Here is a 26,821-nt window from a genome sequence, read left to right on the forward strand (position 1 = left end):
AAAATTCCAAAACATGTATAAGTCAATGCTGATGTTTGAGTCAACTCTAATTTAAAAAGGTTCAAGATCAGTAATTTAGAAACCATGAAGGTTTATTAAAATATTAAAGTGCAATACAGAAGGTAAAACAATGGATAGTTTCAATTGCATAATAAATGAGTCATTAGGAAAAAACAGCATGAACAAAATTAAAAAAAAAACTGGTCTAAGTCCAGAATATGCAGCAATTCAATAGAGTATCAAACAACATCCCTAGCGGCTCGGGAAAGAGTCTAAAATATCTCTCTGGAACACCCGTTAACATGCATCCTTTTGTCACAAAATTAACCATAACAGCAACTTAAATCGCTCAGTTAGCATAGGGTGTGCCAATGTACTGCATGTTGTCCAATCAAAATACAAAGGTAATACGTCATTCAATGCCACCATCCTAGCACTATCTCTCTAAGACGATCATAATTAGCTCTCCTTGACCTGAAGTCATCGGACATTTTAGCACAAATCTGGCCACATAAACAAAATTAGCCTTAGAAATGGATAGGACTACAGCGAGTGAGCAGGAAGAGGCAGTGAAAAGCAACAATTCAAATAAAATGCAGCGTATCCACACAAAGCATCAGGGTACATTCTGCTTTGAGCGGTGTCACTGAGAAATAAAAACATGGCTCTTTCCCAATCCAAGATGGAGTCAGAGCCTAATTGAGGCCTAATTCGCATATGTCAAGAAAACACAGTTCTGTTCTTCACTGCATTGTCATTTCAAATTAATAACACTCATTTAACCAAGGGAACATTATTCAAACTGAAAATAACACCAACAGGGTAATACATCTGCCAAGTGACACCTCAACAATTTTAAGTGTAAACAAGCTACCTAAAGTGTGACCTATCATGTTTCTCACACAACCTTTACACATGAGCATGCAGACCAGCCAGTACCACACCCAACTCTGCCTACAAAAGGCATAGAAACAATAATACTCCTCTCCAAACCATAATATGGCTCCTTCTGTAATCCATACGGAGAGTAACAAGGGCCACACTAATGGCCGATAACATAACATGTCAATCTAGAAGACTTCTATATTGCACTGCCTTTCTCTTCCTGCTTAAATTCTAAGCGCCTCATTTATGAGGTTTTGCCGTGGAGAGTGCAGCGGGCCTTCCTGCTGCGCTTTTCTACAGCTAAAGAAAAGGGCAGGAATACGCCGTAGCTATAAGATACGGCGCATTCCTGTCCTTTTGCCCTGCGCACAATGGGCTGCAGTGCGCCAACGCAGGCACCTTTGCACAATGGCGTAAGGGTGCCTGCGTTGCAGGGATGATTCTTTTTGTACAGGAAGGGAAACCTTTGTGTACAAAAATAATCACATGAGGCTTTTCCTAGCAAGGGGAAATAAAGATATTTCTCTCCGTTGCGCCTCCCTTGCGCCTCCCCTGGGGAGGCGTAAGCTTTTGGCACTGCCTCAGATTTACGATTTCTCATAAATCTGGGGCAGTGTCAAAAGGCCATGGATGACCATTGAAGCGAGGATCAGGCTCAAGATAGCTTGCCTGATGCACACAGCTATTCATCACAACACCCCTTTTACCTGGCAAAAAACTTGAGATATCTGGCTCGAGATGAAACTTCAGAAGCTCTAACACCCTATTATTGAATCCCCTCAAATTCAATAAGAAAAGAACTCACAATTGTGCTTTCTCTGGTCTTGCTCTAAGAGTATGTAACGCTCTTCCCCCAGAGATCAGAACCAACTCATCTACTGCCTCTTTCAAAAACCATGTCAAAGGGCTACTCCTGAATGACCTCCAACAGTATTAACATGGATATTATCTCAATCTACTTCTTTCTCCGGTCTGGATACTCTCTTTTAACGTGCTGTTTCAATTGGTTTTATGTTTCTTCTCTGCTGAAACCATTCTGGTCCCACTAATCTAGCTGACTCCCCATGCCCCCCTTTGACCTTGTGTTCTCCCCTCTTGACCTTTTGATTGTTAAGTTGTCTCTTCTGATCCATTTTGTTGTTGTACTCATACTTACGCCACTTTGTACAGCGCACTGCTACCCGTTTGGGTCATATTCATGGACCTGCCTGAGCCTTTTGTTGACCTCTGTCTGAAGTGAGTCCTGATTCACAACAGGTAACCTCAGGTCCTGGACCGTTGGCTGGCATCAGTGGAAGCGCCTCCTGCAGAAAAGGTGAAGAAACAGATGCTTTGGGCTCCTCTTGGCTGCAAAGCCATTTCTTTGCGCCACAAATGGACCAGCAATGCGAAGATTCAGCGGGACTAGATATTCACTACGACAACAACCGTTCATGATGACTGCCAATGGGAGGCCTCTGCCACCCAGAATAGCGCTCGTTGCAAGGACTTGAGAAAGTAACTTCCTAGTGGGACTACCATAGTCCTGGAGTCAAATCTACACTCCATTGCTATTGTCCTGACCTTGTAACTGTTGTGTTTCTGTCTAGGACCCTAATTTGATATTCCTGATTCCTGCCCTTATGTGGTTATAAATAATAATATCCTTATAAAGGCATAAGAATCATATCCATATTCAGTAATAGCCCATGCAGTCCAAAGCACAGCACGGCTACTCCCATCGACTCCTAGAAAGCAAAAAGCGTTCTTTAAACAAACCAAGCCTCCAGCAGCCCGTGAAAACCCCTGCTTTTGTTTTGATTTGAACAAGAACTTGTAATAAATATGAAATGAAATCCAAGGTTTATTGAGTTGCAGCACAGTACTCCAGTCTCCAGGTTACATCCAGTTTTCTAACTCCAGTACATTTCATATCAACACAATTCCAAATGGAATTACTCCACAGTGTGCATGTGCAACAACAAAGATACATTCTATTAAAAGGGAAATATGCAGATGGATAGAAAATAATATTAAACGGGAAATATTTACAAATAAGAATGCAACACATTTTCCCCCTAAGAGAAAATAAGTAACAACTAAAATTATCTAAAACATAAATTACACAAAAGAATACACAATTGAACACAATAAAATAGTTGTTCAACATTATTTAGATCCACTATTGGAGCACCAAGATACACATTTAGATACCCTTCTAACATTCCACATCTTACCATCTTGTGTAACAATGCTATTGCGATAAACCTTCACAACCTTCATAGGTTTGCCAAACTTTGTCTCACTCATGGTAACATAACCAGGTTTACGAATCCTTACAACGTCACCCACCATAAATGAAGGTTGTTTGACTTTTATTCGAGAATCATAATCACATTTGCATTTGCTTTGTTTAAACTCCACTTTCTCAGCAACATCCTTGACATTCACATCAACCATGCGATAACCAACACTCTTCTTGAACTACCAAGGACACAAAAATTGGACACAGGATCTCTACCCTTTAACCAGCGTAAAGGTGAAACCTCGTAATGGCATGAGGCGTTATTCGGTACAACCACAACTTTTCCCTCAATTGTTCTTTCCACCATCCCCCAAACGTCCGTGCCCATAAGATATCTTGTTTGAGAACCCTGTTGTATCTCTCAACTTGTCCATTTCCTTGCAGTTCATACAAAGCAGTAGTACAATGTTTTATTCCATATGAACGCAGGAATTCTGACATTTCCAAAGATTTAAACTGTACCCAGTTATCAGATACAACACTTTCTGGGAAACCTTCTCTTGAAAAAATCTCTCTCAAAAAGAGAATAACACTTTCAGTGTTGGTATGAGGTACAAGTTTGACCTCGGGCCACTTGGAGTGATAATCTACAGCAACAATCGCAAATCTACACTCCTGCGGCAAAACATTACATGGACCAGCAATATCAATCCCGAATTTCTGCCACTGATGATCTGGCCACTTCACAGGAGTCAAAGGTGCCGAATCACACTTGCACATCTTATCCCTTTCAATACACTCAAGACATTCTCTAACAAACCTATCTACAAACTTATCAACTCCAGGCCACCAAAAATTTGACCTAATTAATCTTTTCATTGACGACATTCCCATGTGGCATTCATGACTCATTTGCAAAATAACATTCCTTACAGAGAAAGGTGGAATACATTTTCCAGCTCTGAATAACAAATCTCCCTCAATGGCCAATTCATCAGCAACATTGAAAAGAGGCATAACATCAGCAGGAATCAGATCCTTAGAAGGTCAACCCAAATTGACAAATTCTCACTTTACATAAGACCGCATCCTCACTCATGCTTTTCATCCACAATTCTTCCGAAATAACACTGTACTTCTCAGACAACATTTCAGTTATACTAAGCACTACTTCCTCATCTCCATCACCATCGACACTGGCACACCATTGCATGCCCCTTTAACGCAGAACACTGCGTTAAAGGGACTGATATTTATCAGGCAGCATTAAGCCAAAAAAGTGGCTTAGTGCTGCCTGATAAATATCACGCAGGCCTCTGCGCCACGGAACGTCACAAAAAGTGACTTCCAGAAGCGCAAGGAGTCTCATAAATAAGGTCCCGAATGTCTTCAAGACAAGCATACATCACCCAGTTATGATTTTGATCACACAGCACTTTGCATTCGTCCTCTTTTTTTTCCCTGTAATGTTTAAGTAGTAAGTTTAGGTGCGTGCTGTGGAATAAAGCCGTCATGTAATATTCAATGTGCGACTTAAGGTGTATCACTCATACCAGGCTACTTCTTAGCTGACACTGTACAACGTGTTTTGTATATTTTTTATTACTTCAATACAATACACGTATTCTTCCTACCTGCTCTCATCATAAATTTATAAGTTCTCAGATCACAATTGTGAAAACTAATCAAAAGTGGTAATTTATTTGTTTTGTGGATATTTACAGTGGTGAAGCAAAGGTGCTTTGGGTCTTAATGCAAGCAATCAAATTTGCAGCCCTTTCCCCCGGCTTTTAGTAAAAAAAAAATAACACAACTAATATCGAAGCAGGGGGCTCCTTATGCCCCTGGGCTTGGTGCCACTGCCCGTGCTGGACCTTCTTCAGCTCCGCCCCCGGTTATATTCATATCTCTTCGGTATGTTAATGTACTGCGTGCAGTTTACTTGCAGAATGAATCTGATACATTCTTGCATCGTTCTGTGTGTTGCTTACAGCAGCGGTAGGATGCCTTTCGAGTATAACAATGGTCTTGTTCCATAGACATTATTTTACAGAGAAGTTACCAGAACCGGGATTGAGTCTGGCTTGAGGCTCAAACATCCTGTGATTCTGGGCAAATCACTTAATATCCCCGTGCAAAAAGAGGTTTCTTTGCAAAAATTCCATGAAAATCTTCCTCTTGTTGCAGTAGTTCCCATTGAGTATTAATAATTTTTTTGATTTCTTTTGATTGTGTTGATAACTTGCTTACAAATACTTGTCTGTCTTTTGCACACACTAGGAATTCAAATCTCCATGAGTTGGTCACCAGGAAAAACAAAGAAGTAGTGGCACCTCAACCTAATTTAGGCATGAGAAAATCTTTCAATTGCACCCATTGCAACAATGTGATGGAAGGACCTTACTTATTACATCCTCAAAGTGGCAAAAGAATTAAACTTATACAACATACTAATTGCAACTCCCCGCATGTCATTTACAGTATTAAATGCCCATGTGGCAAACTTTACGTAGGAAAAACTGATCGTAAAGTGAAAGTAAGGATCACTGAACATAAAAGTCGAATAAGGAACAAAACGCTAACCTACAGCTTGGTATCTCATTGGACCGAAATGAATCACACTATTCCACAACTTAGATTTCAGGTTTTAGAGCAAATTCAGATTTCACCAGAGCGAAACAACGAAAAACAGTTGTTGCAGAGAGAAATATGGTGGATTGATTTTTTACAAACCTTAACTCCAAAGGGACTGAACGACAAAATAGATATGTCATGTTTCCTCTAAGTTGCATATAATAGCCTCAGGCTGTAATAGTCATGATATTGACTGTTGGATTCTGTTCCAGACACATTAAAGCCAATATACGTCATCGTTACCAGAATACTTTTACCTCACATAGCATTTAGTCCACCGGTCTAATTCACTCACTAACTAGACTAGTATTATTCATCACTAATAAATGATAGAACAACAAAAGCATGCGCCCCTTCATAGCAAGGTAATCAATAACAGAATATTTAAGGCACGCACCCCTCAGGGCGCGGAGGTTCATTTAAATTCCATGTACACTGAAATGGACAATCAACACTTAAGTATTCACAGGAGGTTTATTAAATTCTTAATGTATATGCTTTACCATTCAAGCCTTAGACATATGGTCTTTAGTCCACAGCCATGTTTTATCAAATGCTTAATGTATATGATCTATCATTGAAGCCCTAAACCTGTGTTCTTCAGTCCATATCTATGTTTTACGTTTCGTATACGTTTTGTTTCTCGTTTTTGTCAAGTGTCTTTAATGTGTTAGTTTACCCTCAGAGGTGATATGTGTACTCTCAATATGGCAGACCCTACTAAACTCACATAGTCCGTTTTTTAGGTCGGTTTTTCCAGAACTTCTACGATAGTTGTTTCTTTTCAATCACGACGACATTGCTATGTCATCACATAGATTTCTTTAATTTATTGTCACCCACATACGGTGTCATCTACAGCTATATTTTCATCCATTTTCAATCGGATACTTTTCTAAGCGGATATTTTTCAGATCATAGTCTTTTGACCATTTCCATGTAGTTCACGAGGTCAAGAAAACCTATAGACGTTGTCCGTAGACCGGCATTCACTGTCGGCTCGCGTCAGTGCGCGGGGTTGATCGCAAATCTCCGGTTCTTCAACTATTGAATCAGATCCCATTTTCGTACTTCAAGAGTTTCGAATCGGGTATGTACCACGATCTACCACTTTAGAAAAGAGGTTTTCAACTCCCGCTTACTTAGAAAAAAACTAACCGCGTTTCTACTTTCTGTTTCTCACTTCACAGTACCGCACACCCGTACATTAATTCTGGCCGCTTTGAGATCTCTTCACTTGAACAAGTTTTCAACTTTGTGGCCGCTTGCACAGGTACTATTATCCTTCACTCTTTGCCATCCGCTATTCAGACAGGTTAGAATCCCATTTCAGCAATTCATTTTTATTTTTTTGTTCCAGTCGCTGGAGTCCGGAAACCAGCAGTTAAACGTAAGAAAACGACGAAAGGGAACCGTGTAACATTTGAATCTCACCTTTTTAGGTACGAACTTAGGTTTTTTCAACAGGTTTATATACTCTGTGTAACCTCATGGTTTCTAAATTTAAACAATCCTTTCCCTCTTTCTATGTGATTACATTTCAGTATACCATACATATCCTCTTCGGTGAAGCATTGTTGCACAGTTGACTCAAGGTTTAAAGAGTGGAAGGTATGCTTTTTGCTACTTAAGTTTTTCATCTTTACAATAATGAGGGTAGATCAGCTACATGAATTCGCATTTTTTCAATTTTTTTCCACAGCAACGCACATATTTCAGGCGTTTGCCTTGAACAGCAGTCACCATTATAGGTTCTCTTCAGCTTCCTATTTTTTGGTAAGGATAACCTTATTGATATCTAGTATAGAGTGCGTCAACCTTAGCTATTAGTTCTTAACTGTGTATTAATAGTTTCTTATATATCTCACCTATTTAATTTCAGGCAAAGCATGTTCTACATTTTTTATGTACCCCGTGAGTTTTCTTTTCATTTTGTTGTCTACATGTGGGACACGCAATTGTTCTTTGATGCTTCTAAGGTCCATTCCTTAAGATTGACAGATCACAATGTTAGGCTCTCATGAATGTATTTGTGTATCATTGGATATGTTCAAATTATGTTAGCAATGTAAGTGTTGAATGTCCATTTATATTATGTTTACACATGTATTCTACATTATGTTTTTCAGCACCCCTGACGAAGGGAATTTCTCCCGAAATGCATTGGGACTTGATTATTTGTTTATTTTCAATTTACCTTCCTTGTTTAGACAGCTAAATGCAATGTCTAGAACAGGTTTAAGAAACATTGATTGTTTACTCCATATGTAGAATTCCAGACAGTAATCTTATCGATCATTGTTTTGAAAATGTGTTTCTTAATTTTTTTTATGGCAACATAGGTCATATACAATACCGACAAAACAGTAATTTGACACATAGGAGCAGGAATCATTCGAGGGGTTAGTGTCACATCAGTCCCTGCCCAGAGAGAAAAAAGAGATATAAACAATACAACTTCAGCATCATCATGTGCCCTCGTGAGGTACGGGTAACATTACAGTAGTACTAATAATAGCCATTGCAGAAGGTGGGAAGATAAAACTGGAGACAAGGTGCAATCACGGAAAGGAGGAGGAGAATCGCACCAAACCATTCAAATGTAAAACATTCAGTCTTTGCAGAGGTCGCTGCTCCTTGGCTAAGGACTTACCGCACCCCTCTTCTGGTCCCTCCAATCATGTACAATCGCTGGGCGAGGGTGTGTCGATGGCCTCCGTGAACTGTTCAGGGGCGATTGGGCAGCAATCAGCATGGGCAGGCCGGTTGATCCCCTCTCCAACTACATGTTCTTGGAGTAACTCTCCTTTCAATGTCATGATTGTACAGTTTCGTAATCATCTTGCCCCGGATCTCAAGGTCCCGTTCTGCGTTATTGTCTGTACGGACTCTCTGGAGTCTGCCCTCCTGAACCACAGACAACGCCAGGAGATAAGATACCCATTTAGTCCATGTTCAGGGGTGTCAGGCTCGATGGACGTGTACAAACCCCAACTGGACAAATTTGTGCTGCATTTTTTCCCCCTTTTTGTGGAGTGGCAACAACGGGCCCGATTCACAGAACTAACTTACGAGAAAATCCTGAACTTACTACTTTTGGTATTCACAGAAGGCATTTAGTAGTAGTAAAATTAGAATTTTGTCTTAAGTCTGTCTTAAGTCTGTCTTAAGTCTGTCTTAAGTCTGTCTTAAGACAAAATCCTAACTTTACTACTAGTAAATGCCTTCTGTGAATACCAAAAGTAGTAAGTTTAGGATTTTGTCTTAAGGTAGTTCTGTGAAATGGCCCCAACACCAGTAAACAATGACGGATCATTAGGTATGCATTCACATGCATTATTCTGCGGACCGCACACAGCACCGCGTCCCAGTAGGGGTGGAACAATGGACATTTCTAAGTAACATAACTGAAATCAGCCGGGATTACAGCACCTTCTGGTCTCTCCAGGTAGAAACTGTGTTGGCACTGTGGTGTCAGGTTAGCTTGATATATTTAATAGAATTGTGTCAATTTAAACCTGGCCTTACTCGTCACCTCCCGTACTTATGCCAGGGTCCTCTTCTTTTCGGTGTTGTTAGAAATGGGATTTCTGGTTGGCTAGGGCAAGCGCCTAAGTGAGGCAGAAACCACCCTTCTAGTCAGGGCAGAGGAGTTGCACATCAAAGATAACCCCTGCTCACACCCTTGGTAGCTTGGCACGAGCAGTCCCTGAGGCAATTTGTAAAGCGTTTGCGCAAGACACACACAACAGCGACACACTAGGCACACCACAAAAAAATTAAACTCCACACAAGGTTATATCAAAAATAGCCTTTGTATTACTCATAAAACACATTAGAATATAATCACATATTTACACTGTGCCACCTGGCACTTGGTATGAATTTACAGGGATTATATACACTACAGGTCCAATCGGGCCACTGTCATAACATCATAATTCACAGTCAGCGAAGGCAACCAGTAACTACTGTTAAGGGCGCACTTAGCACCAAGCATGAGGCATGAACATTATACCATTTCATAGAAGAGCAGATTACACATATACAACCTTCGTGCACCATAGTAATCACTAGTCACCATTCACATGTCACGAGCACATCTCAGGCATAAACATAACTGCTCTTAGGTTGCACACAATACCACAACAGCATAATCACATTAGGTATAGACAGCATTACTGCACACCCAAGTGCCCCTTTCTGACAATTGCACGTTATGAGCCCCCACAGCACATCATAATGTCAGGGCACGCATATATGGTCATTAGAGTGAGGCATTTGCAATGAAATCACCTCAGCAGAGCACCTCAGGACACAACGCAGCCTTGTACCCGCTACGTAATGATTTTCAACATATACAGCATGGAACACCAAGGCCTCCGACCTCACAGCAATGGGAGCTCAATACAAAAAAGCTCAGCCCCACTCACCATTCCTTGGTGGCTGTCAGGCGTCCTCTGCCTAACTTCCTAGTGATACCCGTGGCCTGAGATACGGACTGAAGTCTCTGTCAGGCTCGGAATCTTCGATCCTCCTCCTGGCGTAATACTGCGGGGGGGACTCCTGGCGTTACTCATCATGCTGCCGCACTCTGGTGGCCCAACAGCTAATGTGAGCCCATGAGGCTCGGCTTCCTCTTGCTGTCGGGCCCCGCCCACAACCAGGCAACAGCCGCCTGGCTTCCGTCAGTGGCGCAAATATGTCTGGCACCAAGAAAAAGGAAATGTAAAGCGCTTCACATGCTCCACGGCAGCGGTGGCCCACTCCTTTCCACAACCACAGTGGGAGATGATCCGCCACTCTTGCCACAGCGCAATTGCTCTCTCTGCCTCCACCACGGCATACTTCAGCAGGAGCCCGTGTGATGGGCTCGAACTCACAGAGTGCATAAATCTTGGAGCACTCACCGCGCTGCTCCTAACTCACCAAAGGCAAGCCACTCAGTCCTAGGGGAATCTTGAGGCTACCCACCACCAGGCACAGTCAGGCCAGCACAAAGGGGTCTAAATAACAGGGGCAGTCCTCTCCCCAGCCCAAAGTCACACTGAACAGAGCTGGGCAGGCCAGCTCACAGGGTCCTCCAGCAGAGGGGAAATCCTTTGTGGCGGTTTCTCCTGGCGCCCAGCAGTCCTCCGGTAAGCACCAGTTCAGTGTGTACAACCAAACATGGTGTCGCAGCCCCAATATTTACACCACATATATACTGACACATTTATACCACATCAATGGAGTCTCGTATATGCACCTCTCTCATTCTGATGTCAACTGTATGACTAAAAACGGGGTGCCCACAGAAAGCACTCAACCACTCATGATTAACTCAGGGAGGGAGGCGTCCATTACAACGTAGGCATCACATAAAGTCTTTGGGGCATATTACCAAGGGGCGGCGATAAAATGATCCCCACTTTAGCGTCTGTTTTCGGCCAAAGAGTGGCGATAATTTTATCGCAATAATAGCAAGGACACGCTACCGCATGTTTCCGTGATTTGACACCCGCTTTGTATCGTTAATGAGATGCAAAGTAAGCGTGCCTCAATAGGCTGAATGGGGAAATATCGCGAAGGCAGCTTTACGATATTTACAACAATGCCTCGGCCGGTGTAGCGATGAACCAAATCGCACTAACTGGGCATTAACGTTGGATTTTAATGTCTGCTAAAATCCAGTGTTAGGCATACTTTGCACGGGAGGTGGAATGTGGGTTTACGACCAGTGTCGTATCAGCAAGGTAATTGCTGTTTTGCCAGCGATGTTGGGAGATTTTCCTGCTATCTCTGGAATTTTCATTGCCAATGCGCTAAGCGTTGTAAATACAGCGCTAGCTTGGCGATGAATTCCAGCAATAGAGAAACTCGCGCCAGGTGCGGCCAGCAAAAATTATCGCTACCGCTTGTTAATATGCCCTTTGTTGTTCCCCCTGTCACAGGGCTCTGTGCGCAGTCCAGACCAGTTCTGGGGGTACGTACATACAAAACATCTCTTTTGTTAGTATAGGCCCTAGCCCCAGACACACCACGGGGGCAGAGCCAGCATCACGGAAGGCAGGCACAGTCCTATTCATGTCCATGTGTTACTCCTCCCACTACTCCAAATGCAGATCGGGTCTATTCAGCCTAGCTCTGACTCGGCCAGGCCCTCTTGAGCCACTGCACCTCCCCAGTCCCTATCACTCCAGACATGCATTACACAACAGGCAGGATAGCACACAGAAATGTCCTTTCCTAAAAGTGACATTTCTAACATAGTGATAACAAATCTGCAAACACCACTACGCAGTATAACAAACTTGATCACACCACCCCTCTCGTAGCATTAATTACCACTGAAACACATATCAGGGAATCCCCAATGCATTCCAATGCGAGGGCAGCTTCACAGTAGTGAAAAACCAAAATGGCTGTTTGTCCCTACCGGGACATGCCACACAGTTAAGGCACATGTCCTACCTTTTAGCTAGATTGCACCCTGCACATAGGGCTAGCTAGGGCCTACCTTAGGGACGACTGATATGTAGTAAAAGGGGAGTCACAGCTTGGCAACCACTTAATGTGCCACAATACATTGTCAGAAAAATGCGCACGCAGGCCCTGCAATGACTGAGACCCAAGACAGGTTTGAAAGGCTACTATGGTGGGTGGCGCAATCAATGCTGCAAGCCCACCAGTAGCATTTAATTTAGGGGCCCAGGTATATGAGATACCACTTTACAAGGGACTGATAGGTAAATTAAATATGCCAAACATGTGTAGACCAATCTTACCAAGTTTACCATAGAGAGCACATGCACTTAAGCACTGAACAGCAGTGATACAGTGCCCAGAGTCATAAAACTACCATTACCATGTCAGAAAAAAATACTAGGAGGAAGGCAAAAAGTTCTGGGATGACCTGCAAAAAGGGGCAAGTCCAACAGGTGTCCATGGGTTGGGATTCTAACTCTACGTCGGAGGTGGCGTGCTTAAGATCTATATAATTCTGTCTGTCAGATTTCAGTGCTACATTCAGTTGAGATGTAAAACCTTTGGTTGACCCAGGGTCCAGTATCACTTGAAGCACCCGAGATTCTCCTGGTTCTTCCTGGGAATGACCTCCAAATGTCTTGGGCCCTGTGCAAGATCCTGGGGTATTGTAAAAACTGTCCCTCTCCTGTCCATTTCCTCCTGCAACATGAAGATTCTGTTTAGGAAGAGGTCTCCCGCCCTCCGGCAGCCCCCAGTCAGCCAATCCGAGACATCAATGGAGTCTCGTATATGCACAAAAGGGTGCAACCACCAGATTGGAAGGAGATTGGCATATGGTTCCCGAATCATCACCTCTCCCATGCTGACGTCATCTGTATGACTAAAAACGGGGTGCCCACCTAAAGCACTCGACCACTCATGAGTAACTCATGGAGGGAGGCGTCCATTACAACGTAGGCATCACATCGTAATGCCTTTACAATGCAACTTTTACAACGCAGGTGCCTTTACATCGCATCTCATTACAACACAGGTGCCTTTACAACGCATGCCATTACAACGCATGCCATAACAACGCATTTTAAGGTTAGTAAGGGAGAATTTTAGGGTGGGAATGGGTTCTGGGGTGGCATGGGTAATATTATGTTTTAGGGTGGGTATGGAGTTTGGTGTGTCAGGATTATTTTTAGAGTTCAGGGTGTATTTTGTTTTTTGGGGTGCAAAGGTTATTTTTCGGGATCAGGGTGTGTTTGGGCTTTAGGGTTGCACTCACTGGAGTGGGAATAGTAATTGTTAACCCTCCGCTATCCCAAACATTCCACTACTGTTGCACTCACTGGAATGGGAACAGTAATTTTTACCCCTCCAATATCCAGCACTTTCCATACTGTTGCACTCACTAGAGTGGGTATAGTAATTTTTACCCCTCCCCTATCCAGCACTTTCCCTACTGTTGCAATAAAAAATATTATGCATTGTAATAGTATGTGTAGCATTGTAGTGGAATGCGTTGTAATGGTAGTTTTACGGTATTTCTGTGAACATGCAACATAATGATACGCTTTGTAAAATCATGCAGTGTAATGGTAGTTGTGTTGTAAAAACTATGATGTAAAAGTATGCGTTGTAATGGTATGCGTTGTAACGTCATATATTCCTCAGAGAGGTCAGCTACTTCAACGGAGCCTGATAGGAGTATCTTTTGCCCAGTTGGGGCTTCTTCGCACAACATTGCGATGGGCCGGCCAGATGGTATTAAGGTCCAGAAGGCCTCCCTGGCTTGGGTGCAATTTAAGGATTTCAAGGCAAACTCTACTTCTCTTACTTGCCTATACAAGGGTCACCAATAGGCTATCGATACACTGAAACAGCGAGGGTGGGAATTCCCAGAATGAATTCTGCAGGGTACATAGGCAGTTTGGCAGTTATACTATATTACTCAGCGCCACCCTACCCGTAACTGGCAGTGGGAGAGTAGTCCAAAATTGTACTGAGGCAGTGAGTCCGGTCCTTATTCTGTCAATATTCAATTCATATTGCTGTTCTTGTTCTTGAGTCACTTGCATTCCCACATAATGAAAGCTCATTGTCTCCCACTTCAGTCCCACCTGCTGGAGTTTGTCCGCTAACACCGCCAAGGGGAATAACACTGTCTTTCGTTTATTGACACAGATCCCTGAAACGTCTTCAATCTGCGTCAGCAGCCAATGGAGGCAAGGCGCCATTTACTCCGGGTTCATCGCATAGATCAACACGTTGTCGGTGAATAGGGACACAATATGTACCGTATCCACCACACGCAGGCCCCTTTCACTCATTTCAGCCCTTAGGTAGATTGTGAGTGGCTCCGCAGCAAGTGCTAATAGGAGAGGGGATAGCGGGCATCCATCAGGTACCCCTCTCAATGCAGAACGACTCCGAGATTACATTACTCATACTCACCCTAGCAGTTGGATTAACATATAAGAGTCTCACCCAGGCCAGAAAACCCCCACTTAGGCCCATATGACGAAGCACCTCCCACAAGTATGCCCAGGATAAGGTGTCAAAGGCTTTTTCAAAGTCTTGTGCACCATCGCTGCAGACTTGTGAGTGACTCCTCCACCTGTGGTTCCCTTTCTAATTTCCTTCTTCTACCATATACTTAGCCAAGGCACTCGCCACGGACTACCACCTTAACTGGTCCCCAGTCCGTACCTCGTGTGTGAGAAGAGTTCCAATTTGTGGCGAAAAAGCCATTCAATGCTTCTGCTGTATCTATATCTATATTAAATTCCCGATCTTCCAAAACCTCAGAGCGTAATCGCCATAGTGGGATACTGAGCCTATGGTCCGATCGCCCCATTCCAACAGTAGTGGGGCATGATCGCACAAGAAGAGTACTTCGTAACTTGCCCTCTGGACATTCAGTTCCCCCTCAATGGTTATTAAAATATGATCCAGACAGCTATGCACCTCGTGAGTGGGGTTATAACAGGAGAACTCCACAACCTGAGGGTGGAGATCTTTCTCAATGTCTAGCAGCTGTAGTCTAGACAGTGTGTCACTTTATCTAGCCATGATTCGCGGTTTCGTACCCAACCGGGGTGGATGTCAGTCAAGACTACCATCTAGAACTCAATTAAAATTGCCCGCCCAAATTATGGGGAACCCAACATAGGGTAATAATTCCATTTCTAGGTTCTTGAAATAGTCACTCTTGTGACTACTTTAATCAAGCAGATATCCTGGCCATTCAATAGGTTGTGTATGAGTATGTAGCACACTGTCACGTCTGAAACCTGGCCACTCAGCTGAAACAAGAGCCCGAGCCACCCATAAGGATACCTCTCTGGCACAGGATGAATAAGTGGACGAGTAAAGCTGTCCCCTCCATTTTTTGTGGAGTTTCTTCCTTCTTTCTGCAACAGATGTGTCTCTCGGAGGAGAGCTATATGAACTCCAATCCTGCTAAGATAGATGTGTGTTCTATTCTGTTTCACAGAGGGGTTTAGACCCCTCACATTCCATGTGAGCAAATTTATCATTTCAGCCATCTCGTAATATCCCACCCCCTTCATTTCCCCTCCCCACACCATTCCCAACCCTGCCACCATCATACACACAACTGACGCTGCAACAACGGTAATAACCCCAAACCATATGCGACTCCCATTGTCACACCCCGGATCAACACCTTTCAACTTAGCTAGTGTCCTCCCACACATAATGCTACTCCCACCCACCCAATAACAGCCTCAATTTAACTACAGTGTGTGTATGATCCCTCTTTCAGAGAACAGTCAGATCTCACCTCATGGGGCGGCTTAATCAGCAGTTCTGCACCCTAATACCCTGAGGTTCTCACACTGTTTGTCAGGTAATCAGCCACACCACAGAAAAGTAGAAACAAGAGAAGGTATGGGAGAAAAACAAGAAGTAAAGTATAATCGAGAAAGAGAAAAAGGGAAGGTTGGCCACCTGATGTGTGAAAGACCCGGGCTCTCTGTCAGTGCCGCCACCTCATCTTATCCCACCTCACTGAAAAGAACGTACAACAATGACCGAGTGTCCCAGGGGATGCCTCAACAAACAGAATTATCAGTCCTGTCGTACTACTGGGTGGCATTCCCCCTCCAGTCTACCTCATACCCGTCACGCCAGGGGCAAGTGCAACCTCATTCTACAGCACCTTCCTTCAGTGTGGTCCATCAATATGTGTCCATATTCAACCATCCGCTCGCTCGGGTGTTCGTGAGGCCCCAAAAGATCTGATTCTGTGCTCGAGGAAGCAGCAGAGGTACCTGCCTCTACTAAGGCCCTGGCTGCTTCTCACTCCTGTCATTGTTTTGCTAGGTCCAGAGTACCATCAGATTGGAGATCTGGAATGGCGTCTCCGTCGGCTTTGTCGCCTTGGAGTAGCCGAGGGGCCATCTCCGTGCCACAGTGGATCCCAAGCCCGTCCCGTGGATGTCAAAGGCTGATATTCAATACTATGGACCTCCAGCCAATGTTCTCCGGCATTATGAAAAAATGAGAACACCCATCCTGCAGCACCTTCAGGTTGGCAGGGTAAGGCAATATATACTTGAAGCCCATCATTCTTAGCTTTTGTTCAACACTACTAAAGGACTGCCTTTGAATTGGACAGCTCTTGTAAAGTCTGGGAATATTTGTAAACTGCTATTTTCAAATATCTGGTCTGCATGGCTCCAAACCCCTCATAGGAGTGCATCCCGGTCTCTGTAGTTTAGAAATTATACTATTATACTTCTGGGTGGAGCTCCTGGTTCCGGTGGTGGGAACAATGACTTGTGGGCCCTTTCCACCACGAACAATAGTGTCTCGTTTGTGAGTTTGTGAGTGCCATCTTGATTCAGTCTTCCATGAAGGTCTCTGCTTTTAAAGTTTTTATCGAAATCTAGTATGTTATGATGATTTGATCTAATTTCCCCAAACAGGTTCTATAATCATGCTTGGCATTTTATATAATGAAATATTTTTGTACCGTGCTTTTATGACTAAATTGTCGAATAAAGCTTGATTGGATTGTCATTTCACCTAGGACCCCTTCTATCAACCAGGGCGTGCCGTTGTTGCGGCTCATCTCTGCCACAGCGTGTAGGAGTGCCTGCAATGTCCAGATCAGCGGCTGCAGTCTCTCTCGCACAGGAGGAGGTGGTAAATCAATGCAGCCGCCATGTTGGGGGTCTCTCCATGGCAAAGCAGTCACCAAGAGTGGAGGCACACCGGGGCTCCGTCCCAGGCTGCAGGTGCAGTCGGCAGGCCGGCCCCACCTCTATCAGGGTATCGGCCGTCCCGCTCTACAGCCCACACTCCGTTCACCTCCTTGCGGCGGCTCACCAGGTCCGCCTCCGCCCCACAGCTTCGGCAGCCGCCTGGGCTCCGGCTGAGAGGTAGTGACTCGTAGGCCTCACCTTGGGTTGTGCATCAGCGTGTTGGAGACCGCTCCGGGGTGGCACTATTTCCATGCCCCCTGGCGCCGCCCTATCCGGAAATCAGTTTCAAGATTCTCAGAGTTGAGGGAGTGGCAGGAGGATGGAGTATGCCTGTGTCTGGGCTGCAGCTCTCTGAGTGCTGCCGCCCGGCCATCTAGTTGGCCACGCCACCCCAATCTTATTGTTCATTAATAAAATTAATGGCCTTGCTGATCCTATGGATCCCCCATAGGATAAATGAACAGCTAGATCCTATAAATACAGATCCAAAGGTGAAAAGAAGAATCCTAAGAAGGAATAGTGCCTCGAGGTTACAGCGTATAGTGACATGACTTCTCCTCTCTGCAGAGGTAGTGCGGTGCACTAAGTCCGTGAAAAGTTCTAGGACAGGGAAGACGGGTTTACGGTGGCAGGGATTCTGTGTTTATTGGTCCAAGGTTCTAGAGCAACGATGAAGGGGTTTAAAGTTGTAGGTATTGTATGTTAATCCCTTCAAGGTTCTAGAGCAGTGATGATGGTTATTAAAGTGTTAGTGGTTATGTGCTAATCCCCCCAAGGTTCTAGAGCAGTGATGACTGTGATTACAGTGTTAGCGGTTGTATGTTAATCCCTTCAAGGTTCTAGAGCAGTGATGATGGTTATTAAAGTGTTAGCGGTTGTGTGCTAATCCCACCAAGGTTCTAGAGCAGTGATGATCATGAAACAGTGTTAGTTGTTGTGTGCTAATCCATTCAAGGTTCTAGAGCTGTGATGATGGGGAGTACAGTGTAAGCAGTTGTGTGCTAATCCCTCCAATATTCTAGAGCAGTGATGATGGGGAGTACAGTGGCAGGGATTTTGTGCCTGTCTTCCTCTGTAGAGAGGGTGTGTGGGCAGAGATCTCCCAAAGTTATGTAGCTTTCGATCATTCATCTTTGCTGCTCATAAAATAGATATTTTCCACTTTGATGATGAGCAGTGAAACAACCCGGGAAGGATGAAAGGATGAGTTTGCCTTGCTGGATTCACAGTTGTGTCTTACAGGTCAGACATCACTTTCCTCACAGGGCCCTCTTGTAAACCCAGGATATATTTATAGGGGGGTTTGTGCTCTAAAGTTCTAGAGCAGCAATAATGGAGTTTGCAGTAACAGAGGTTGTGTGTTGTGTACTAATCCTTCCAAGGTTGTAGAGGAATGGTTTAAATTTTTTGTCTTCATCACTATCCAGCTAAGGAAGCTGTGAGCCAAGCCGCCTCCACTCGGAGTGTCTAACATATGTGTTTGCTGAATATTACTTATTGTACTGCCCTTTTGTAGGAAGGAGAACTGCCCATTTCTCAGCAAGATAGAGGTGTAATCATAGGACGTTATGATTTACTTTGCCATATCACAAATGGACGTCCTCTTTCCTCTGCTGAGGCCGGCTTGCGTTCCAAGTCCAGTCTACTGACATCTCTTACGGATCTGAGCCTTTCTGATACCTTTGGTGCGTCGGGAGTCATCCATTTCTTACCGATACCCTTTCTTGCTAGCAATATCAGAAAAAATATTAATGAGGCAGATCTGAGTTTAAATCATCCCTGTACAGGCACCAGTCCATCCCAAATAGGGTCAGGCAGGGGCTTACCTTTATTTCGCAGCCCGTAATTTACCAAAACACCTGACTTACATGTCCCTAGAAGAAGGCCAATAACGGGCAGTCCACGAACATGCGTATATCATCCGCCTCTGTCACTGCACTCCTTATATTTTGATAGTTCCAATGTGACCTTAGCCAACCTTGTTGGTTTGATCAGAGTGTGTAACAGAATTAAAGATACTCGCTATAATTGCTCTTTAGCCAGCACCAGAAGATCCTTTTCCCAGTGCAGGTATGGAACTCTCATTATCTCATCTGTTTCAGAAATAAATACTTAATACCACTGTGAAACCTCTTTTTTAGGTTGTTGCTTAGCTCTCACCCGCTCTCACCCGCTCTCACCCGCTTGAGGAAGTCCTCCTTCACCGAACCGCTGCTGCCTCTGACTACGTTTGCGATGACCACCAAGAACAAAGCTGCCGGCATTCAATTTTGAAAGCCCCCCCTTGAAAAGCTCAGAGAGCTCCTGTAATGTCACCCCAGGTGGAAAGGTTTACATGCTGGAGAGGGGAAATAAGTTTATCTTTAAGTCACTTTGGGGTACCGGGAGAGCCCCAAATTGGTGCCAGGTCCACATAGTAATCTATCCTGAAAAATGTCCTTACGGATTCCCACACCCTCAGGGCTGTTAAGGTTACCTTTCACCTACCTTGTTTAAAAACTTTGGGTCCCCCAAACTTAAACAGAAAACGTTTTCAGGCCTAAATGCTTCAACATAGCTCTATACAATTGACCCATGTAAGAGTGAACTACCTCTCCAGCCAAGATCTGGGAATTCTAGAACTGGAAAGCATAACAATAGGCATGAAAATCCGGAAGAGCCAGGCCCCCTTGCTTCAGTCGCCCCGGAGCTTCTTTCATAAGATCCTGGCTCCCCTGGACGCCCACATGAAGCTGAAGACCCCCCCTTGCCTTAGTCTCCTCCTTCTTCCATGAGATCCTGGCTCCCCTGGATGACCGTATGAAGCTGCCGACCCTCCCTTGCCTCAGTCTCCTCCTTCTTTGATGAGATCCTGGCTCCCCTGGATACCTGTATAAAGCTGCCGATCCTTTCCTTGCATTTCTACAAAAGCTTGTTGGGGAAAGGAAGTGGTTTAGTATTAAACAAGAAGATCACCTTAAGAAGAGCCAGCAGCTTAATGAAGTTCACCCTCCCACAGATACCGAGGGGCAGATTTTGCCACTATCTTGTAAGAAAAGCATCTATATCACGGTGTTGCTTGAACATGAAATACCTTTGAAAAACAAGAGACAAGAGGCGTTTGGCAAAACAGGAACAGTTCTTTTAATTAAACATAGCGTCCGTCAATACAGTACAGGCAAAGGGTCTGAGGACTGTCTCAAATAACAATCGATCTGTAGCATTCCTGTATACAGTTCATTATAGGCAATACAATGCTTCTGGCAATACTTGTATGGTGAGGAATGTGGGTTGCTACCTCTAGAGTCATAAATTCATTTTAATGGATTCTCCAGGTGGGCCTCGACCTTGCATGGACACAATGCTGCCAGTGGTTAGTGTCCAGATATCTGGCACGGGGAGCATGTGATCACTGCGTGTGCTGTGATCTGATTTGCTCTATGTTCCTTACTCATGTGGCATCTGACTTTATGCTGTTTTTGGAGTGTGCGTACCCCCTCCAGCCATGCATGCTTTATTCGGGCCAATTTCACTTAACCATTGTAGTGTCTCTTCACTAATCTGTGGGATTGATCTCGAGTTTCCCGTCCATGCATTTGTCTGCTGGCTACGTGCCACCCCACCTGTGGCCTGTAAATCCGTATACTTGGGCCTAGGTCTCAGTGCTTGCCAGTCTAAGTATTTGCAAGTCGGAGTAGATGTGGCGTTCATCATGCGTGAATTTTTGAATAAGGACGAGATCTTGTACACATAAATGAATGTATCATTTGTCATATCAGCATCGATTGTTTTCCTAATTAACAATGGTATACCTTAGTTAAGTTTACTTCTGGAATTTCCTCCAAACTCTTGAGTTACGATGATCCCTAGGTTCCTAATCTGGTTTCTGGTTTGAAGCCCTACCTTCTCTTTAGCCCATGTCATAATTTCTTATTCCTCTTGTTAAATAGATATCCTGACAGACTCACAAAATCTCCGGCATGCATCTCAAGCTGTGGAACCGAGAGCTCTGGGTTTGATGTATACAGTACTAGGTCATCAGCATACAGTGCTATTCTGGTTGGTAACCCTACAGCTTTGAAGGAAAGAATGGTCTAATCCTGCCGAATCATCTGGGAAAAGGTCTCTATATATTCAATTCAATTCAATATATACTTTATTCGGTTTTTGAAATAGAAAACCATAAAAGCAATATTACCACAGTCATATAATACATGGGTAAAACGTGAAATTTAAACAGAAAAAGAGAAAGAAAAAAGCTGTGCATTTAAAAACATTCCATATAAAAAGCTTTAAAATATGTTAAAAAAAAAAACCAGCCATTAAAAGACAAATATGGAAATAACAGCTATTTGACATGTAATTAAGTCACCCTACTGTTTCTAAATTGTAAGGCTGATTTTAAAAAGCCAATCAAGAATAAAGTGCTTTCAGGCTTCAAAATTTGTAGATTACAGAGGGCTGGGCGCACCTGGGTAAAGTTCTGTACTTTAAAAAGGGGCTTTAGGAAAAACCTCAGTGGTACCTCATAAAGGGGGCAAACACATAAAGTGTACCATGTCCTGCGGAGACTCATTGTCGCAGCAGCAGGACAGTAACACTTGGCCTCTGTGACAGCCCCTCTGGACAGCTAATAAAAGATGGCAATAGTCCAATCGGAACCTTATCAACAAAAATCGCTCATATCTCGATATGGACCATGTGAGATGAGGCTCCAGTGAGGGTGTAGTTTTCAACATGATATATTTACGGACTCTGGGTTTAAACAATTCCACCTTATCACGATTCAATTGCTTTAGAGAAGTAAAAGTTTTCTTCACAAATTCAACATAGGTAAGGGCAATCGATTCCGGATTCAAAAAAAGGTCCGGACGCCCCAATGCAGAAAAACAATCTTTTAGATATTTTAACCATGGAATTGTGAGCATATGATCCATGGTCAGAACATCTTTTAAGTGATTTAGGACCAGGTCTTTATTAAGCCAGCACTTTAGCTAAAATACTAAAGGCCGGAGTGCTATGGTATCGTTAATAAACGAAGTACCAGTATCCTCGTGGACTATTTGATTAGGGGTTCCTTTTGGTACCCCCAAAAGCTGTTTTAAAAAGTTATTCTCAACCACCCCTATACCATCAGCCGCCACATACCCCCAGAGTTCACTACCGTAGCTGCCTATTGCGACACTTTTTGTCTGGTAGATTTTTAGTAAAGCTGCAGTTGGGCGTTTGCCCATTTTCTTGGCAAAATTAAAAATAGCAGTGTTAGCCCGTATGATTTCTCCCCTTTTCCTCTGCAGCAGCGGTCCCCATTTTAACTGGTCGTCAAATAAGACTCCCAAGTAGGAGAATGTCTTGGTCCTAGGTACCTTCTCTGTATTGACCATAAAAGGGTACTGTTTCTTGGTGTGCTGCCCCACCTGCCATGATGTAAGATTTGCTATTATTAATGGATAAATCACGGGCAGCCATGAAGCTATGGAAGGCACTTAATAAGGACTCTAGCAGTTCTTGCTAGGAGGACGGCGTCGTCCGCATATAGCAGAAATGGTAGACCCCTTTCGCCAACATAAGGATAATCAACTCCGGTGCTAAGCAGGCACTCTTCTAAATCATTAATATATAGATTAAAAAGAAAGGGGGTCAGGATGCACCCCTGCCTTACACCTCTATAAGCACCAAAATCCCTAGATACCTTAAGGTCCTGTGAGTATTGTACGTTGGCCTTTGTTTCCCGGTGCAGGTCCCTCAGGAAGTTAACCAGTGCCGGCTCGACACCCATGGCGCCCATGGACTCCCACAATTTCCCCGGTTGACAGTTAAACGCGGAGGAAAGATCCATGAACGCCATGTAAACAGTGCCTGCCTTGCTATAGTGTACTTCCCCAGGACTGTATACAGATTGAGACATTGTGCCAATGTAGAATGTCCTGGCTGGAACCCATACTATATTCTGGAGATGACCCTGTTTGCATCGGCCCATGATGTCAGTTTGTTCAAGATTACACCTCCCACAACCTTGACCACAGAATCAATGAGGGAAATCGGCCTGTAACAGATTGTACTGTAACGGTCTCCTTTCTTGAATATTGGCACGATTGTAGAAATACCCCAGGACCTTGGGCAGCCGTGTTCAGCAGCTGCATTAAGCAGAGCAGTCGGAACCGGCGCCCATAACGATACTTTAGATTTAAAAAGATCCGGGGGCATGCCATCAGGGCCAGAAGCTTTATTACTTGTCAGCCCTATGATGCCTTTCTCAACCTCATTCGGTGTAAAATGGGGGAAGATTTGAGCCTGGCCACCGCTCTGAGATTCTGACTGTGGAGTATTACTACTAAAAATGGAAGTAAAATGGGACAGCCAGTCATCTTTAGTGATGTTAGTATCTACTGCCTGCTCCCCTACCCTGTCAAACAGTGGTCTATTAATGATTCCCCAGAAACTCTCGATGTTACCCAGAATGTTTGGGTCTAGAAGTTCTTGCCAGACTCTGTCCTTTATATCTGTTTTTCGCTTTGCCAGGACCTTTTCATCGGTCTGGCGTAATGACCGGATCAACAGCGGATCTCTAGGGCTAATCTTCAATGCTGCCTTTGGGCAGCTTTTGAACGGGTATGATCAAACCATTTCGGGTCTTTGTGCAAAGGCCCCGATAACGCGATAGTTAGCATGGGTCCTACTTTAGTGGTAATCCCCTCAAAAGCTAACAAAATGTCAGGTGGGAGGGATGTGGGAGACACACACAATGTTAACTCTGGGTCACAAGTTTTGTGGATCCTATCATATAATTGGTCAGAGTACACATTCTACCATTTAAGTCGGCGCCTAACATCTGTGCTTTTCAGTACTCCCCGGGTTAACCGCTTTCCCCGTAGGTTTAAAAGATTACCATCAAAGAAGATACAGACTAGATTATGGTCACTATATATACTTTCTTCAATTTTTAAACCCGATATAGTGGACTGAAGGCCATTCGAGAAGAGGATGTGGTTAATAAAAGACCCCCCGGAGCGACCTTGAAATGTTGGGACAAACTGGTGACTACAAATGTCCACCACTGACATGGCTGAAACCAAGTCAAATTCATTAAGTAGATGGTTCAGCATGTCTCCCCTGCCTGAATGCTCAAAATGAAGTCCCTCCATCCTATGGCATCCCAGTACTCCCATAGCTGTATGCATTGGATTCCCGCACGGATGCACGTTGAAGTCCCCCATAATCAAAAGTCGGTGGAAATCCCTAGCGCAATTTAATCTGATGAAGTTGCCCAGTTCATTAATCCTGCATTCACCTTTGGCATTTACAACATTTCCTCTTTTTAATCAGGAGCACCATTGCATTCCCTCTTTTTAGGGTAACTTCTTGGATGTTAGTGTTGTCAGAAGTTATTAATTTGGCAACACAATTCAAGGGAATATCGATATAAATTACCATACCCCCTTTAGCTCTACCGCTACGTGACGGTTCTGCCGGCACAAATAGGGTTTTGTAACCTTCTAAAAAGGTGTCACTTTCCACTATCCAGGTCTCTTGCAGACAAATCACCGGAAAGTTCCTTATAAACTCTACCCATTTCGGATCTTCAACCTTCCCTGCCAATCTAGCTATGTTCCAAGATATTATGTTATAAGACGTTAGACTACATGGAGTCACAGGCAGGGTGTCTTTTGGGCCCTTGTTACATACAGTCACGTTCCTCCTGACAGAGATCTGATCTGGTGGGCCTCCCCCATATGCTGATTTTCGGTGGGTGATGACCAATCATTACGGTATGTAGTTGCCTTTAGTCAGTCACAGTCTTCTAATGAGGACAAAGCTAAAAACCTATTTGTTACTAGCGGAATTGATAAACCATAGTGACCCCCCGAGATGTTATCCGATGTCATGTGGGCAAGCTGGTGGTTGAGACGGTTTAATCTATTATCAAGTCTGGGGCCGTGCATGCGCTTATTGGCGTGTGGGTCAAAATTGAAGTTGTTCAGGGGATTAGGTTGGTAAAAGAAGCCCAGGGGGAGAATCTGTATCACATATTCTTGCGTGTATCTCTCGGAGTAAATTCTCAACGATCAAAAGGTCGTTGAAATTCACGATTATACAGACACCACCTCCTAGCTTTCTTAAGTTTCCCACCCAGCCCACACGTCGCACCATGATGATGTTGCGACCTACTTCAGGACCCACTGAGGTGTTACCGGATAACCAGTGGGTCACCTTGTTCCTAAGCTGATAAAAGGCCTCTGTAGAGCCTTGTTGGAGAGGTGGGCCATTACCCAGAATAACCACCAGTAGTGTAGATTGAGGAGGCAAATCGATTACCTCAGAGTTTCGCCCACTACTACTTATCTCGCCATAGATTTCACCGCTATCGCACCGTGGGCCCTGAGATGGGTTATTTTCCCTTGTCCTCATGGTCTGCCTATTTGTTGTCGTGCCCTGAGTAGTACCCTTCAACTCACGCTCCTGTAGTCCTATGCCCTGGCAGCTCCCAAGATGGTGTTTATTGCTTGTTTCTAAAGCAATTTCGGGGTTATGCGGAACTTGTGAGGAGCCTACTACGGGATTGGGTTGAGGATGCAGGGTTGGAGGATTGTTTACGGCAACAGGGTGGCATAGTGGGGACTGTTTCATAGCTTCAAGCCTGAGCTCTATCTCGGACAGCTTCGACATAATAGGGGCTAACCTTTCCTCCGGTGCGGTGTTTAAAACTAATTTGAGGGTGTCCAGCAAATACTTCTCACTTCCTGGTACCCCCCCGGCTACTGTAATAGGTGCCTGCTTTTCATTGGGTTTTGTTTTTTTTGCTTGACCCATTGTTGTCTTACATTTCCTCTTGAGGCCGCCGGCACGGCAACCGGTCCCATTGGGAAGTGGGGATGGGGGCGAGCTGTGGACATTTAGGTCCTCAGGTAGCACTACTGGTGTCTTCCCTCCTTTCCCCAGAATGTCAGCATTTAAGGAACCTTCTTTACTAATGATGGTTATTGCTGGGTACAGAGACTGTGGTACCACCTCCCCCGTATCTGTAGATATGATTACAGACAAATCAGGACCCATTAATTCCCCACTTGCACCCCCACAATATGGGCCGTTTATTGAGGCATTAGATTGCTCATCTACGTTAGGATTTTCCCAGAGGTGATGGAGGCGACCCGCTGGAGATCTAGAGAGGCGCCTATTCACCAACTCAATCTCCTTATCGATAACTGATGCTGTCCTGGTTAAAAAAGCATCCATGGTCGTAACTGTTGACTTTGTGGCCGCTAATACCCCCAGGTGGGGCAGTCTGTGCCTTCTTTCGGACCGTTGTGGGATAACTAAAGTGGGGCTAGTGAGACACGCTCAATATCGGACAGCGGCCTAGCTTCAGTGAGTAAGCAAATAATACAAAGCTTTAGCAACTCAATAGCAACTA

General features: G+C 44.2%; 1 protein-coding gene across 1 annotated transcript in view; it reads left to right on the top strand.

The window, feature by feature from the left end:
* The window catches only part of LOC144752373 (E3 ubiquitin-protein ligase TRIM15-like), a 292,972-nt gene that overhangs the window by 142,459 nt on the left and 123,692 nt on the right, over nt 1–26,821 (top strand). The gene's annotated exons all lie outside the window — the stretch shown is intronic.

Source organism: Lissotriton helveticus, chromosome 5_1, assembly GCF_964261635.1.
Source record: "Lissotriton helveticus chromosome 5_1, aLisHel1.1, whole genome shotgun sequence".
Classification (NCBI taxonomy): Eukaryota; Metazoa; Chordata; class Amphibia; order Caudata; family Salamandridae; genus Lissotriton; species Lissotriton helveticus.